We start from the raw sequence: 15,690 nt of genomic DNA on the forward strand, positions 1-15,690 counted from the left end.
ATCTAACTCTACAGGTACCAGAATCATTCTCACCAGTCCCTTTTCCATTTTCTCCAATTCCTCAATGTTCTTTAAAAGAATAGACAAATTTCAATACTTCAAAAGCGATTTCACCGTGGTCTTATTTAGACTTATGGATAAATGCTTTAAAGATGCATCTTAGCACAGCATTGATAGTGAATTAGAAATTTTCAGGTAATGAATAGCAATCACTTTCTTTTCTTCAGCATTTTGTTCACATTTTTTGCTTCTGTAAACATTACCTTTAGATTGACTAACATTATCATTGACCTGACATACAAACATACAGTACACAAAAGCTATTTGTTGATGTTATCTGGACTTTCTCAATTCTAAGATGGTTGTTGCTCTTCTGTTTAATGGGATTGAGACTGGTTGTCCTGGACAACAATAATCCCTCAGTCAAAAACAATTTAAATTCCTGGGTAAACCACCAGAACAACTTGCATTTTAAAGGGTACTTTAACATCAAGCAACTTGCAACGTAATTTAGAAAAACTAATTAGACAAATATAAATGAAGAACCAAGAAAGGCGATATTACGCTTTGCCAAAGAAAGGGATTTTTAGAAGTCTTAAAAGGAGGAAAGGAAAATATGTGTAATGAGGGAATCCCAAAGTGTGGTATCTCCACAGCTGATGGTCTGGTTGTCAAAGGAAGTGCAGGTACAGAGCAAGTCACAAAGAAAGGGGACTGGATTTTCTGGCCCTTTCCTTTGACGGGATCTTCCATTCCTCCAGAAGGCAAACCCTCACGGTGGGCTTCCAGGCAGCAGGATGGATGAGCTATATAAACACCATTGATGTTGGCAGGACTGGAAAGTCTTGCAGACAGCCAATGGTGAGATGTCTCCTCCATTGAAAAAAAACACACGGGGAACCACAAAATCCTGCCCAAATCTAGGAAGGTATTTATACAACAGAATGTACTCTATGATTCTATAAATTTTAAATCAAAGTTAATGTAGGTCAGAAAGTTATTGTTTATAGTTTCCAGTATTTTATCTAGGAATGTATTCCAAGTATCGATCACTCTGCATGGAGAAGAACAGATACTAATCTCAAATGTATCTTCTACTAAAGTCTGTGACCTCTTGCTTTCTATTCTACCTGTCCAGTTTAATCTAAATATTTTTCCAGGTTTTATTGTTCTTTCATGGGATGTGGACATCACTAGCAGGACCAGAGCCTGTTGCCCATCTCTAATTGCCCTTAAAACGATGGTGAGCCACATTCTTGAACTACTGCACTCCATTTGGTGCAGCTGCACTCGTTCAGGCAAATGAAGAGTATTCCATCACACTCCTGACTTGTGCCTATTAGATGTTGGGAAGGCTGTGGGGAATCAAAAGGTTAGTTACTCTTCGTAGAATCTGGCTGACAGGATGGCACAGTAGTTAGCACTGTTGCCTCACAGCACCAGGTACCTGGGTTCAATTCCAGTCCTGGGTGACTGGAAGTTGCATGTTTTCCCCATGTCTGCGTGGGTTTCCTCCAGGTGCTCTGGTTTCTTCCCCATCTAAAGATTTTCAGGTTAGGTCGATTGGCCATGTTAAATTGCTCCATAGTGTCCCAAGATATGTAGGTTAGGGGGATTAGTGGGGTAATTATGTGAGGTTACAGGGTTAGAGCATGGACAAGATGCACTGTCAAAGAGTTGGCACAGACTTGATGGGCTGAATGGCTTCCTTCTGGATTCTATGAATTCCCAGCTTTGATTTGCTTTTGTAACCGCATATTCTATGTAGCTTGCCCAATTCAGTTTCTGGTCAATGGCTAACCCTAGGGTATTGCTAGTAGAAATTAAGTGAAGGTAGTGCAATTAAATATCATGGGGGAATGGAGAGATTCTCCCTCATTTGAAACGGTTGTTTCGTACCACTCACGTCACGTGAAAATCACTTCCCATTTACCAGCAGATACCTGAATATTATGTGAATAGCACTGAACATTGCAAACATCAGGAAACATCCCCACTTCTGACCTCATTAATGAAACAGGTGAGGATGGTTGGGCCAAAGACTGTACCAAGGAACTTCTGCAGTGACGTCCTGGGACTGTGATGATTTACCTCTGATGGCCACAACAGTCTTTCTTTGTGCTAGGCATGACTCAAAACAGTGGAGCGTTTTCTCCTGATTCCCATTGGCTTCAATTTTGCTTGGGCTCCATGATGCTGCATTTGGTCTCATGCTGCCTTGATGTTAAGGGCAGTCTCTTTCACCTCTGGAGTTCAGCTCTTATCTCCATGTTTGGACAAAAGTTTAATGAGATCAGGAACCAAATTGCCCAAACTCAAACTAAGCAGCAATGAGAAGACTGTAAAATAAAAACAGAGAGAACAGGTTTCATAGCATTTGTGGAGAGAGAAACAAAATTAACACTGAGTCTAATATGACTCTATCAGAACTCAGTGAGCATACTATCACTGTGCAAGTGCTGCTCAAAAGCACTGTTGACAACACTTGCTGATGATCGAGAGGTGGCTCATGGGAAGGTCATTGGCTGGATTAGATTTGTGCTCTTTATATGGACCATTTTCCACGTTGTTGGGAGATACCAGTGTTCTTCTGAAACAGCTTGAATTGGAGCAAGGCTTACTTTGGAGCACGAGCAGTGGCGGATTAACCATTAGGCTGAGTAGGCTTAAGTCTAGGGGCCAGAAGGGAGGGGGGCCCGAGAGCAAAAAAAGAATTGGTTTAACCCTTTTAAGGGTGAATAAATTTTCATAATTATACCCGTGGGTGAATTAATATAACAATGAGCGAAGAGAAACTTGGTCATCTGGCACTCATGCACATTGAATCAGACATGCTTCGATCTGTTGATTTGCATGCTGTTATTGACAATTTATAAACCAAAAAACACAGAAGCTTTTTAAAGTACTGATGTAAAGAAAATGAAAAATAAATGAATAAAAGGGCTGTAATTGATTCATATAACTTTATGATATTATACATGTAGTACATTATACATAGTACAACGATATAAGTTATCAAACATCACTTAACGTCACTTTATTCTATTCAACGAAGGGTGGGGCAGGGGGCCTTACTAAAGCTCAGTTTAGGGGTTTGGGTGGTAGTTAATCTGCCACTGAGCATGAGTGTTCAGTACTCTTATCAGGCCCATAACTTTTGCAGTATCTACGCCTTCAGCTATTTTCTGATGTCACGTAGAGTGAATCAAGTTGGCTGAAGGCTCGCATCCATGATGCTGGACCTCAGGAGTAGGCGGAGATGCATCATTCACCAGTCCAGAGACATTGCCACAATGCAACAGTGACCCTTGATTTACTTTTTCAATAACTTATCCACATTTTATATACATTTGGACGTTTCAGATGCTAAATGTCAAAGATTAAAGTTCCAAATTTCCCCACTCTTTCTTCATAACTCATCAACATTAGGAATGCCCCTGTCTTCATCAACAGGGATGAAATGGAAATGGTTGACAGCTTCAAGTTCCTACGTGTCCAGATCACCAACAACCTGTCCTGGTCTCTCCACACCAACGCTATAGTTGAGAAAGCCCACCAGTCCCTTTGTTTTCTCAGGAGGCGAAGGAAATTTAGCATATCCACCATAACTCTCACCAACTTTGACAGATGCACCATAGAAAGCATTCTTACTGGTTGTATCACCACTTAGTACGGCTCCTGCTCTGGCCAAAACCACAGGAAACTCCAAAGGGCCATGAACAAACCCCAATCCATCACACAAACCAGCCTCTCATCCATTGACTCTGTCTACACTTCCTGCTGTCTCGGAAAAGCCAGCATAATCAAGGACCCCCATGCGCCATGGGCAAACTCTCTTCCATCTTCCACCAAAGTTTGCGGGTTAGGTTGATTAGAACATAGAACATTACAGCGCAGTACAGGCCCTTCGGCCCTCGATGTTGCGCCGACCAGTGGAACTAATCTAATGACCCTCTAACCTAAACTATTCCAATGTTATCCATATGCCTATCCACTGACCATTTGAATGCCCTTAAAGTTGGCGAGTCCACAACTGCTGCAGGCAGGACATTCCACACCCTTACTACCCTCTGAGTAAAGAACCTACCTCTGACATCCGTCCTATAACTACCACGCCTTAATTTAAAGCTATGTCCCCTTGTGTTAGCCACCACCATCTGAAGAAAAAGGCTCTCACTGTCCACCCTATCCAATCCTTTGATCATCTTGTATGCCTCAATTAGGTCATCTCGTAACCTTCTTCTCTCAATGAAAATAACCTCAAATCCCTCAGCCTTTCCTCATAAGACCTTCCCACCATACCAGGCAACATCCTGGTAAACCTCCTCTGCACCCTTTCCAATGCCTCCACATCCTTCTCATAATGCGGCGACCAGAACTGTCCGCAATACTCCAAGTGCGGCCGCACCAGAGTTTAGTACAGTTGTAGCATTACCTCACGGCTCCGAAATTCAATCCCTCTACCAATAAAAGCTAACACACCGTATGCCTTCTTAACAATCTTATCAACCTGGGTGCCAACTTTCAGGGAGCTATGCACATGTACCCCAAGATCTCTTTGCTCGTCAACACTACTAAGAGTCCTTCCATTAGCCCAATATTCTGTACTCCTGTTACTCTTACCAAAGTGAATCACCTCACACTTTTCCGTATTAAACTCCATTTGCCACCTCTCAGCCCAGCTCTGCAGCTTATCTATGTCCCTCTGCAAACTGTAACATCCATCCTCACTGTTTACAACTCCTCCAACTTCGGTGTTGTCAGCAAATTTACTAATCCATCCTTCTACACCCTCATCTAGGTCATTTATGAAAATGACAAACAGCAGTGGCCCCAAAACAGACCCTTGAGGTACACCACTTATAACTGAACTCCAGGTTGAATATTTCCCATCAACCACCACCCTCTGTCTTCTATCAGCTAGCCAATTCCTGATCCAAACTGCTAAATCACCCTCAATCCCATGCATCTGCATTTTCTGCAATAGCCTACCATGGCGAACCTTATCAAACGCTTTGCTAAAATCCATATACACCACATCAACTGCCTTACCCTTTTCCACCTCTTTGGTCACCTTTTCAAAAAACTCGATAAGGTTTGTGAGGCACAACCTACCCTTCACAAAATCGTGTTGACTATCCCTAATCAATTTATTTCTAGATGATTATAAATCCTATCCCTTATAATTCTTTCCAAAACTTTGCCTACAACAGAAGTAAGGCTCACCCTGGGTCTATAATTCCCAGGATGGTCTCTACTCCCCTTCTTGAACAAGGGGACAACATTTGCTATCCTCCAGTCTTCCGGCACTATACCTGAAGCCGATGACGACGTGAAGATCAAAGCCAAAGGCTCTGCAATCTCCTCCCTAGCCTCCCAGAGAATCCTAGGGTAAATCTCATCCGGCCCAGGGGACTTATCTATTTTCACACTCTCAAGAATTGCTAACACCTCCTCCTTATGTACCTCAATCCCATCTAGTCTACTACCTGGTATCGCAGTATTCTCGACTACACTGACTTTTTCCTGCGTGAATACTGACAAAAAATATTCATTCAGTGCCTCTCCTATCTCTTCAGGCTCCACGCACAACTTCCCACTGCTGTCTCTGACTGGCCCTAATCTTGCCCTAACCAATCTTTTATTCTTGACATACCTGTAGAAAGCTTTAGGATTTTCCTTGATCCTATCCGCCAAAGTCTTCTCGTGTCCTCTTCTAGCTCTTAACTCTCTCTTTAGCTCCTTCCTGGCTAATTTATAACTCTCCAGTGCCCTAACTGAGCCTTCACGTCTCATCTTTACATGAGCCTCCTTCTTCCTCAAGTTCCTTAGTACACCACGGTTCCCTTGCTCGACCACTTCCTCCCTGCCTGACAGGTACATATCTATCAAGGACTCGCAGTAGCTGCTCCTTGAATAAGCTCCACATTTCAGATGCCCCCAGCCCCTGCAATTTCCTACTCCACCCTATGTATCCTAAATCTCGCCTAATAGCCTCATAATTACCTTTCCCCCAGCTATAACTTCTGCCCTTCGGTATATGCTTATCCCTTTCCATCACTAAGGTAAACGTAACCGAATTGTGATCACTATCACCAAAGTGCTCACCTACCTCCAAGTCTAACACCTGGTCTGGTTCATTACCCAGTACCAAATCCAATGTAGCCTCATGTCTTGTTGGCCTATCTACATACTGTGTCATGAAACCTTCCTGCACACATTGGACAAAAACTGACCCCTCTAACGTGCTTGAACTATAGCTTTTCCAATCGATATTTGTAAAATTAAAGCTCCCCATAACAACTACCCTGTTACTTTCGCACCTATCCCGGATCATCTTTGCAATCCTTTCCTCTACATCTCTAGAACTTTTTGGAGGCCTATAAAAAAAAATTCCCAACAGTGTGATCTCTCCTTTCCTGTTTCTAATCTCAGCCCATACTACCTCAATAGACAGGTCCACATCAAACGTCCTTTCTGCCACCATAATACTGTCCTTGACTAACAATGCCATGTCTCCCCCTCTTCTACCACCTTCTCTTCTTGACCATGGTAAATTGCTCTTTAGTGTCAGGGGGACTTGCAGGGCAAATACATGGGAATAGGGATTGTTGTTGGTGCAGGCTTGATGGGCCAAATGGCCACCTTCTGCTCTGCAGGGATTATATGATTCTATTCTAGTCTATGATTCTTCCATCAGGAAAAAGATACAAAAGGCTGAGATCATGTGCAACCGACTCAAGAACAGTTTCTTCCCTGCTGCCATCAGACTTTTGAATGGACCTACCTCAAAGTTGATCTTTCTCTACACCACAGCTATGGCTATAACATTACGTTCTGCACCTTCACCTTTTTTTCTATGTATAGTATGCTTTGTCTGTATAGCATGCAAGAAACAATACTTTTCACAATATACTAATACATGCATCAATAATAAATCAAATCAAATTCACTAGGAATCAATATGATCACCACATGCTACATTTGAATATCTCCTTCTTGTTTTGGTAACCAGAACAGAAGCTATGGCACAGACTAACCTGATTTGTAGTTTGACCACCAGCCAATTTGCATCACTCTGTTATGCTTATGTAGCTCAAAATATTGTTGGCTTTTGAATTGCTATTCTACATTGGCAGGACATATTGAGAATTGAATTTACTATGATTTTGTCAAAGTTATTTTTCAACAGCATGGTGGCACAGCGGTTAGCACTGCTGTCTCACATAAGAAATAAGAACATAAGAAATAGGAGCAGGAGTAGGCCATCTAGCCCTTCGAGCCTGCCCCGCCATTCAATAAGATCATGGCTGATCTGTCGTGGCTCAGTTCCACCTTCCCGCCTTCTCCCCATAACCCTTAATCCCCTTGCCTATCAAAAACCTACCAACCCGCGTCTTAAATATATTTAGTGAGGCAGCCTCCACCACTTCAACGGGCAGAGAATTCCAGAGATTCACCACCCTTTGAGTGAAGAAGTTCCTCCTCAACTCCGTTCTAAACCGCCCCCCCTTTATCTTGAGGCTGTGCCCTCTAGTCCTACTGTCCTTTCTGAGCGGGAAGAGCCTCTCCACCTCTATCCTATCCATCCCATTCATCATCTTAAATGTCTCAATGAGATCTCCCCTCATTCTTCTAAACTCTAACGAGTACAAGCCTAATTTATTCAGCCTCTCCTCATAATTCAACCCCCTCAACTCCGGCATCAGACTAGTAAATCTCCTCTGCACTCCCTCCAAGGCCAAAACATCCTTGCATAAGTGCGACGACCAAAACTGCACACAGTACTCCAGCTGCGGCCTCACCAGTGACCTGTACAGTTGCAGCAAGACCTCCCTACTTTTATATTCAATCCCCCTCGCAATGAAGGCCAGCATCCCATTCGCCTTCCTGACCACCTGCAGGCTGGGTTTTTGTGACTCATGCACAAGGACCCCGAGGTCCCTCTGCACCGTCGCATGCTGCAGTTTTTCGCCATGTAAGTAATAGTCCTCAGAGCGCCAGGGACCCAGATTTGATTCTGGCCTTGGGTCACTATCTGTGAGGAGTTTGCAAGTTCTCTCCATGTCTGTGTGGGTTTTCTCTGGGTGCTCTAGTTTTCTCTCACAGTCCAAAGATGTACAGGTTAAGTGGATTGGCCATGCCCCTTAGTATCCAAAGTTGCATGGGTTAGGTGGCCAAACCATGGTAGATGAGCGGGGTAATGGGGATAGAGCAAGGCAGGGGCTGGGAAAAAACACTTTTGGAGAGTTAGTGCAAACTCAGAGGGCCAAGTGGCCTCCTTCTACACAATAAATACTCTATGGTTCTAGATTCTAAATTCATCTGTAGCCATTCGTGGAAGAAAATGCATTGTTCATTTGCCATTCCTATGTAGAGTGACAAAGTATCCCGGTTTCACTGAGACAGTCCAAGCTTTTCACTAAGTGACATTTTTCTCCAAAGTCCTGGTTTCTGCTCCACTAATGGCCATCCCCTTTTCCTGCACCCTCACATTCTGTTCATCTATATATGGTTCACCTCTCTGTACTCTGATTAGCCATCCAGTCAGAGGTCAATTAGGGATTGCATAATGGAGGCCATAGGGGAAAGCAAGAGAGGTTAGTGGGGGAGAGCAAGAAGCTTATGAGTGAGAGCAGGGGACTAAAGGAAGACAGTGGAAGGTCCAGTAGAGGAGAGAGTGAGCAGCCTGAGGGAGGAGTGCTTCTGGGGAGGAGGATTTGATTTGATTTATTGTCAGATGCATTAGCATACAATGAAAAGTATTGCTTCTTGCTCATTATACAGACAGAGCATACTGTTCATTGAGAAGGAAACGAGAGAATGCAGAATGTAGTGTTACAGTCATAGCTAGGGTGTAGAGAAAGATCAACTTAACGTAAGGTATGTACATTCAAAAGTCTGATGGCAGCAGGGAAGAAGCTGTTCTTGAGTCGATTGATACGCGACCTCAAACTTTTGGGTCTTTTTCCCCCCCAAGGGAAAAAAGGTGGAAGTGAGAATGTCTGGGGTGCATAGGGTCCTTAGTTATGCTGGCTGCTTTGCCAAGGCAGTGGTAAATGTACACAGAGACAATGGATGGGAGGTTAGTTTGCATGATGGATTGGGTTACATTCATGACCTTTTGTAGTTTCTTTTGGTCTTGAGTGGAGCAGGAGCTATACTAAGCTGTGATATAGTGAGAAAGAGTGCTTTCTATGGTGCATCTGTAACAGTAGAGTCGTCACTCGACATACCAAATTTCCTTAGTCTTCTGAGAACGTAGAGGCATTGGTGGGCTTTCTTAACTATAGTGTCAGGTTGGCATGGGGGGATAGGGACAGGTTGTTTGTGATCTGACCACCTAGAAACTTGAAGCTCTCAACCCTTTCCACTTTGTCCCCGTTGATGTAGATAGGGACATGTTCTCCTTTACACTTCCTGAAGTGCTGATGAAAGAGAATGGGAATTGGGAAATCTCATGGAGAAAAGACTAGGGTAGATATTTTTCTTGTGCCTGAATAAATCAAATTCCACTTTTGAGAGATTAAGAAATAGGAGCAGGAGTAGGCCATCTAGCCCTTCGAGCCTGCCCCGCCATTCAATAAGATCATGGCTGATCTGTTGTGGCTCAGTTCCACTTTCCCGCCCTCTCCCCATAACCCTTAATCCCCTCTCTTATCAAAAACCCATCAACCCGCTTCTTAAAAATATTTAGCGAGGCAGCCTCCACCACTTCAACAGGCAGAGAATTCCAGAGATTCACCACCCTTTGAGTGAAGAAGTTCCTCCTCAACTCCGTTCTAAACCGCCTCCCCTTTATCTTGAGGCTGTGCCCCCTAGTCCTACTGTCTTTTTTGAGCGGGAAGAGTCTCTCCACCTCTATCCTATCCATCCCATTCATCATCTTATACGTCTCAATGAGATCTCCCCTCATTCTTCTAAACTTCTGGGCTTTTACTTTATCATGTGGGTTAAGAGTTGTGACACCTGTCAACATAGTTGGCATTCACATTGTGATCTGTTGATCTTAAAAGTTGAACATTCAATGTACGGTAGCCTTCTCTGTTCAGGAAATTAAATGGATTAATTGATGGATACATGATTGCCATCTATAACCGATTGGACCCTGCAGAAGATAACAATTTGGCACAACTGCACAGGGTGGGAAATCCCAAAGTCAATAATATATGTATTAATACCCAGGCAAATGCAAGCATGGGCATCATTTTGTCTTGACTTAAGCTCCTCTGTTTCATGCTTAATAGGATTTTTGCAGAGGCCAGTGTAGTTGAGCAGCACTGACTTATACAAGTTATTAGGGTAACTTATAGTGGGTCATGGGCAGAGGGAATAGGGGGCAGAAATCAGCTTCTGGGTAATGGCAGAAGATTGACAATAGCATCTGCCAATGTCAAGTCGCACTTGAAGAGCTAATTGGATGGTGTTCATCAGTAAACCACCAATCAGTCCTGGGGAAGTGGCAAATTCAGTTGAGCTATGGCACATTCAACCAAACTTTTTATTGAAAGATTACATGCTTTTCCTTCTGGGGCTCTGGGTGCAAATAAAACCTCCCACATTAAGGTATGTTTGCTGGTTTAAAGTCCTGCTTCTAGTTAAAAACCTATTGTTAGAATTTAAGTGTCTAAATGAAAATAAATGAGGCTTTGCAGAGGTTGTGCATTACACAGTAAAGTTTGAGTGAAATGGCTTATGACTAAAGAAGCCTTGGTTCAGTCTCTCAGAAAATAAGGCAGAAGTGTTATTGAAACAGAAGTCGGTGATTGGTAACTACTGTCTTCAGCAAATGAGTTCAATAATAGCGTTCCCACCTCTGGCTGGACACATTTGAGGAATATCAGCACATGGCCTCCAACAGCCCCTTTCCAGACTCCTGTAATTGATCTTCCAACATGTCATTCATCATGGAGCCTTCCCAAGACTTTTCAACGTGTGATTAAAAACAGAAAGTGCTGAGTAGGTCTGGCATAATCTGTGGAGAGAAATAGAGTTAACGTTTTGAGCCCCACCTGACTCTTTTGAACTCTTTTCATTGTGTCTCCATTTTGATTTTTGAAAGTCAATTTATCTTCATTTTAGGGGATTTTCACAGTAACTTCAATGCAGCGTTAAGCTTACTTGTGACACTAATAAAGAAACTTAAAACTTTACCGTTATCTAATGTAAAATGTTGACTGTCACATCCGCTGTTGCTAATTTGGCTTTGCCTACTTATTCTGTCATTTCCGAGTTACATCCTCCAATCCCGCAACAAACAAAAGCAATGACCTATTCCTTCCAAATTAGTGACCTGGACAAATCAGATTAAATTGCAACCGCCCTGCTTCGTGGAATTGGGACTGTTACTTGCAGGTTTCCCCAGCGACACTGTGAGAACATCGGGATCCTCATCTACTGACCGAAATATGATAGCGGCATCTCCTCCCCCACCGGCTGACGCAACAAGAGCCCGCGTTCCTCCTCCCGCCCGTTTCGCATCATTGGAGAATCTCTTCAGTGTTCAAATGTTGATTGGGTAGATGTGCCGTCAATCAGGCGGGGAGGGCGGGGTTAATCTGCGCGTGCGCTTTGTTTCAATGTTGCGAGTGAGTGGAGGAACCTGTAAACTAGTATCGAGCGGGAGCTGGAGCTGGAGCGTTCAGAAAGCAGCAGTGAAGCAGCTAGGACTGGCCCGCACTTCACATATCCCTCGGCTCGAGCCTCTTCATTACTATTGCTGTGCAGTATTTACCCTAAGGGTGTATTTTACTGCGGCTCTTAGGGAAAGGACAGTTATTATCGCCAGTCCTCTTATGTAAGTAACACGTTGTATTTTCACCCACCGGGGACTGTAGTTCTCGTGGTGCCGAAGGAAGGCGTTGGAGTTACCTTGTGTCTTCATTTGTCAAACAATGTTTAAATCGTGTAAATCCCATTCCTTCCGTTTATGTAATCTTTGCTTACAACGTGATATAGGTGACATTATGCTTCTGAATCAATTGGTAAGGTTTTTTTTGAAAGGATGTATTTACAAAACTAAAATCGTCCAATCTTTGGGCTATATTTTATTCTGGGGCGAGGAAGAATGAGAGCCAATAGAACTATATTTTTGGGGGTTTGGGCAATATGTTTAAATGTAATTCACCTTATTGTAAACGTGTGGAGAAAGTTCGAGTTTGTCATCGGGTATCAGGCGCAAAAACAGGTTGTTCGGCTGGCGTTTATGCTCTACTTGAATCCCCTCCCATCATTCCTCATCTAAATCTATGATGGGAAACCTTTAAAATAAAAGCAAAATGCTGTGAGTGCTGTAGATTCGAAATAAAAGCAGAAAGCTCAGGCAGCATTTGTAGAGAGAGCCAGGGTTTGGAGTTGGATATGAGTTAAAAATTCCTATCAATTTCAAATAGCCTGGATGAGATGGTAGCTGGATAGATCCAGTTGCCTTGACAGCAGAATTTCCAGTATTGTAGTCCTGCATGACTGTAGACTATCTTAATCAATTGTAGGTTATTTATTACCAGCTATTATTGTATTGGAACTGTTGATCGTTTCAGCATGAATGTCTTTATGTATTTTCGTGACAAATGAAACTGTTGCTTGTTTTTTTTGTTCTGAACTGATTATAATGTAAGAATAAAATGTACTTGTGCACTTGTGGGTTCCTCATACTGCATGAATTAGGAGCTAGACCCCTACTAATCCAGTAAACTACCAACCTATCTTGCTTACTAGTGTTTGCAAATTACTGGAACATATAGTCAGCTAATGAGATACCTGGAAGGACAGAATATCCTTTTGATTTGTTATTGTCACATGTATTAACATAGTGAAAATGTTGTTTCTTGCACATTATACAGACAGCATACTGTTCATAGAGAAATAAATGAGTGCAGAATTTAGAGTTACACTCATAGCTAGGGAGTAGAGAAAAATCAACTTAATGTGAGGCAGGTCTAGGCAAAAGTCTGACAGCAGCAGGGAAGAAGCTTTTTGAGTCAGTTAGTATGTGACCTCAGACTTTTGGATCTTTTTCCCGATAGAAGTTGGTGGAAGACAGAGTTTCTGGGGAGTGTGGAGTCCTTACGCTGGCTGCTTCGCTGAGGCAGCGGGGAATTGTTGACAGAATGATTGGATGGGAGGCTGGTTTGTGTGATGGATTGGGCTACATTCACAACCTTTTGTCGTTCTTGCTGTCTTGCGCAGAACAGGAGCTATACTAAGCTGTGATACAATCACAACTAATTCTTTCAATGGTGCATCTGTAAAAGTTGGTGAGAGTCTTAGCTGACATGCCAAATTTCTTTAGTCTTCTGAGAAAGTAGAGGCATTGCTAGGCTTTCTTAACTATAGTGTTGGCATGGAGGACCAGACCAGCTTGTTGGTCATCTGGACACTGAAAAACTTGAAGCTCTTGACCCTTTCTATTTCGTCCCCATTGATGTAGGCAGGGGCATGTTCTCTTTTAAGCTTCCTGAGGTCAATGACAATCTCCTTCGTTTTGTTGACATTGAGGGAGAAATTATTGTTGCCACACTAATTCACCAGATTCTCTATCTCATTCCTGTACTCTCTCGTCATTGTTTGAGATCTGACCCACTATGATGGTATCATCAACAAATGTGAAAATCAAATTAGATGAGAATTTGGCCACACAAGCATAGATGTATAAGGGGTACAGTAGGGGGCTGAGGACACAGCCTTATGGAGCACTGGTGTTGAGGATGAGTGTGGAGGAGATGTTGTTGCTTATCCTTACTGATTGTGGTCTGTGAGTTAGGAAGTTCAGGATCCAGTCGCAGAGGGAGGTGCTGAGGCCCAGGCCATAAAGTTTGGAGATGTGTTTCGTTAGAATAAGTGTTGAAGGCTGAGCTGTAGTCAATAAATAGGAGTCTGACGTAGGTCTGACGGTTGAGTGCAGGGCCAGGAAGATGGTGTCTGCTGTGGATCTGTTGTGGTGGTAGGCAAACTGTAGTGGATCCAAGTAGTTTGGGAAGCTGGAACTGATTCATGCTATGACTAACCTTTTGTGAAGCACTTCATAACAATGGATGTCAGAGCCACTGGCCGATAGTCATTAAGGCACGCTGCTTGGTTTTTCTTGGGTATTGGGATGATGGTCGTCTTCTTGAAGCAGATAGGGACCTCAGATTGTTGTAAGGAGGAGTTGAAGATGTCTGTGAATACCCCGATCAGTTGATCTGAGTGCTTGTCCAGGTATCCCATCCGGGCCAGTCACTTTCAGTGTTGACCTTCAAGAAAGCTGCTCTGACATCTGAATTATGACTTCAGATACAGGTTCAACCAGGTTGGAGGGCGTGCTTTCACTGACCTCTTGCTCAAAACAGGTGTAGAATGCATTGAGCTCAGAGGGATACATGCCTTCACCTTGTAGCCTGTTATGTCTTGCAGGCCATGCCATTATAATCACCAAGGCATCGCATCCACTATCACCTCTGCCATTTCTTTCCGAACCCTTGGATGCATTCCATCCGGTCCTGGGGACTTGTCCACAATCAGTCCCTCCTTTATTTCCTTTAGTTAGTTCGGGCTATTGTAACGTAAGTTTAAACATAGTATCTGAAAAACAAAGTTCTCCAAAATGCAATTGGCCCTGAGGGTTTTAGATAAAGAATAGTCTACCTATATATGAAAGTGAACAATTTATAAGCTATACTTATGCTTCTTTAGTGTAACTGGGGTGAAGTATCAGCCAGATTAATTTCAGCTCTCCATTTACACCATGACAGAAGATATGGATGAATGCAAAATGAATCCCAGTGTGAAGTGCATGCATGTGTAAATGATTTGAGATGTTATAATATGTCATGCTTTTGAGCTGAAGTAATTATTAGATTACCAGTTTAATATCCTTAGTGTACAGGTCCAGGTTTGTTGAGGTCAGCTTAAATGCATTTCTTGATGTTCGACACGAGTTATATCTCTGTAATCTTCTCATGAGCAGCAGCTAGTCTTATAATATCACCTGGTGATAAAATGCTTCTGTGTGAAAGCAGTTAAAGATTTATGTTCATTTTTATTGTGGTTATGACAAAAATGAAATATAAAACTAACAGGATAGCATTTTCAAGTATTAAACTGAAATTTATACTAAAACTGCATGTGAAAGCTTTTTGTTTTTAAAAAAAGACAGGCACTGTGACAAAATAAATGTCAAAAATTGTCTTATGGGTTTTTTCTGTACTAAAATATCTTGCAGGAATGGTTCCAAAATATATATTGCCTTGATAAACAACAAAATCCATATATGATACTGGCTGTAAGAAAGTACGTAGCTGATGATGCAGCAATTATATTGGTTACCTCATTAAACAAGTTGAAAAACAGTTTCTGTCTTCACGGAGGAGGACGTGAATAATTTGCCGGGTGTTAGCGATGGAAAGGTGGTAGGAATGGAGGGTCTTAATGACATTACTGTTACTAGAGAGGTGGTGCTCGACAGACTGGAGGGGCTGATTGTGGACAAGTCCCCAGGACCGGATGGAATGCATCCGAGGGTTCTGAAAGAAATGGCGGAGGTGATAGTGGATGCCTTGGTGGTTATTTTCCAGACGTCGCTGGATTCCGGGGAAGTGCCGGAAGATTGGAAAACGGCTAATGTTACGCCGTTGTTTAAGAAGGGTGCCAGGCAAAAGGCGGGGAATTATAGGCCGGTTAGTTTAACGTCTGTGGTAGGTAAAATGTTAG

General features: G+C 42.8%; 1 protein-coding gene across 1 annotated transcript in view; it reads left to right on the forward strand.

Annotated features, from left to right (window-relative positions):
• Window positions 1-11,631: 11,631 nt before the first annotated feature.
• Window positions 11,632-15,690, forward strand: part of mtrr (5-methyltetrahydrofolate-homocysteine methyltransferase reductase) — a 69,546-nt gene continuing 65,487 nt past the window's right edge. The window contains exon 1 of the mRNA XM_080208256.1: window positions 11,632-11,797. The gene's annotated coding sequence lies outside the window, so the exon portion shown is untranslated. The remainder of the gene's footprint in view (window positions 11,798-15,690) is intronic.

Source organism: Carcharhinus amblyrhynchos, chromosome 2 (genome assembly GCF_965287045.1).
Source record: "Carcharhinus amblyrhynchos chromosome 2, sCarAmb.v2.hapA, whole genome shotgun sequence".
NCBI lineage: Eukaryota > Metazoa > Chordata > Chondrichthyes > Carcharhiniformes > Carcharhinidae > Carcharhinus > Carcharhinus amblyrhynchos.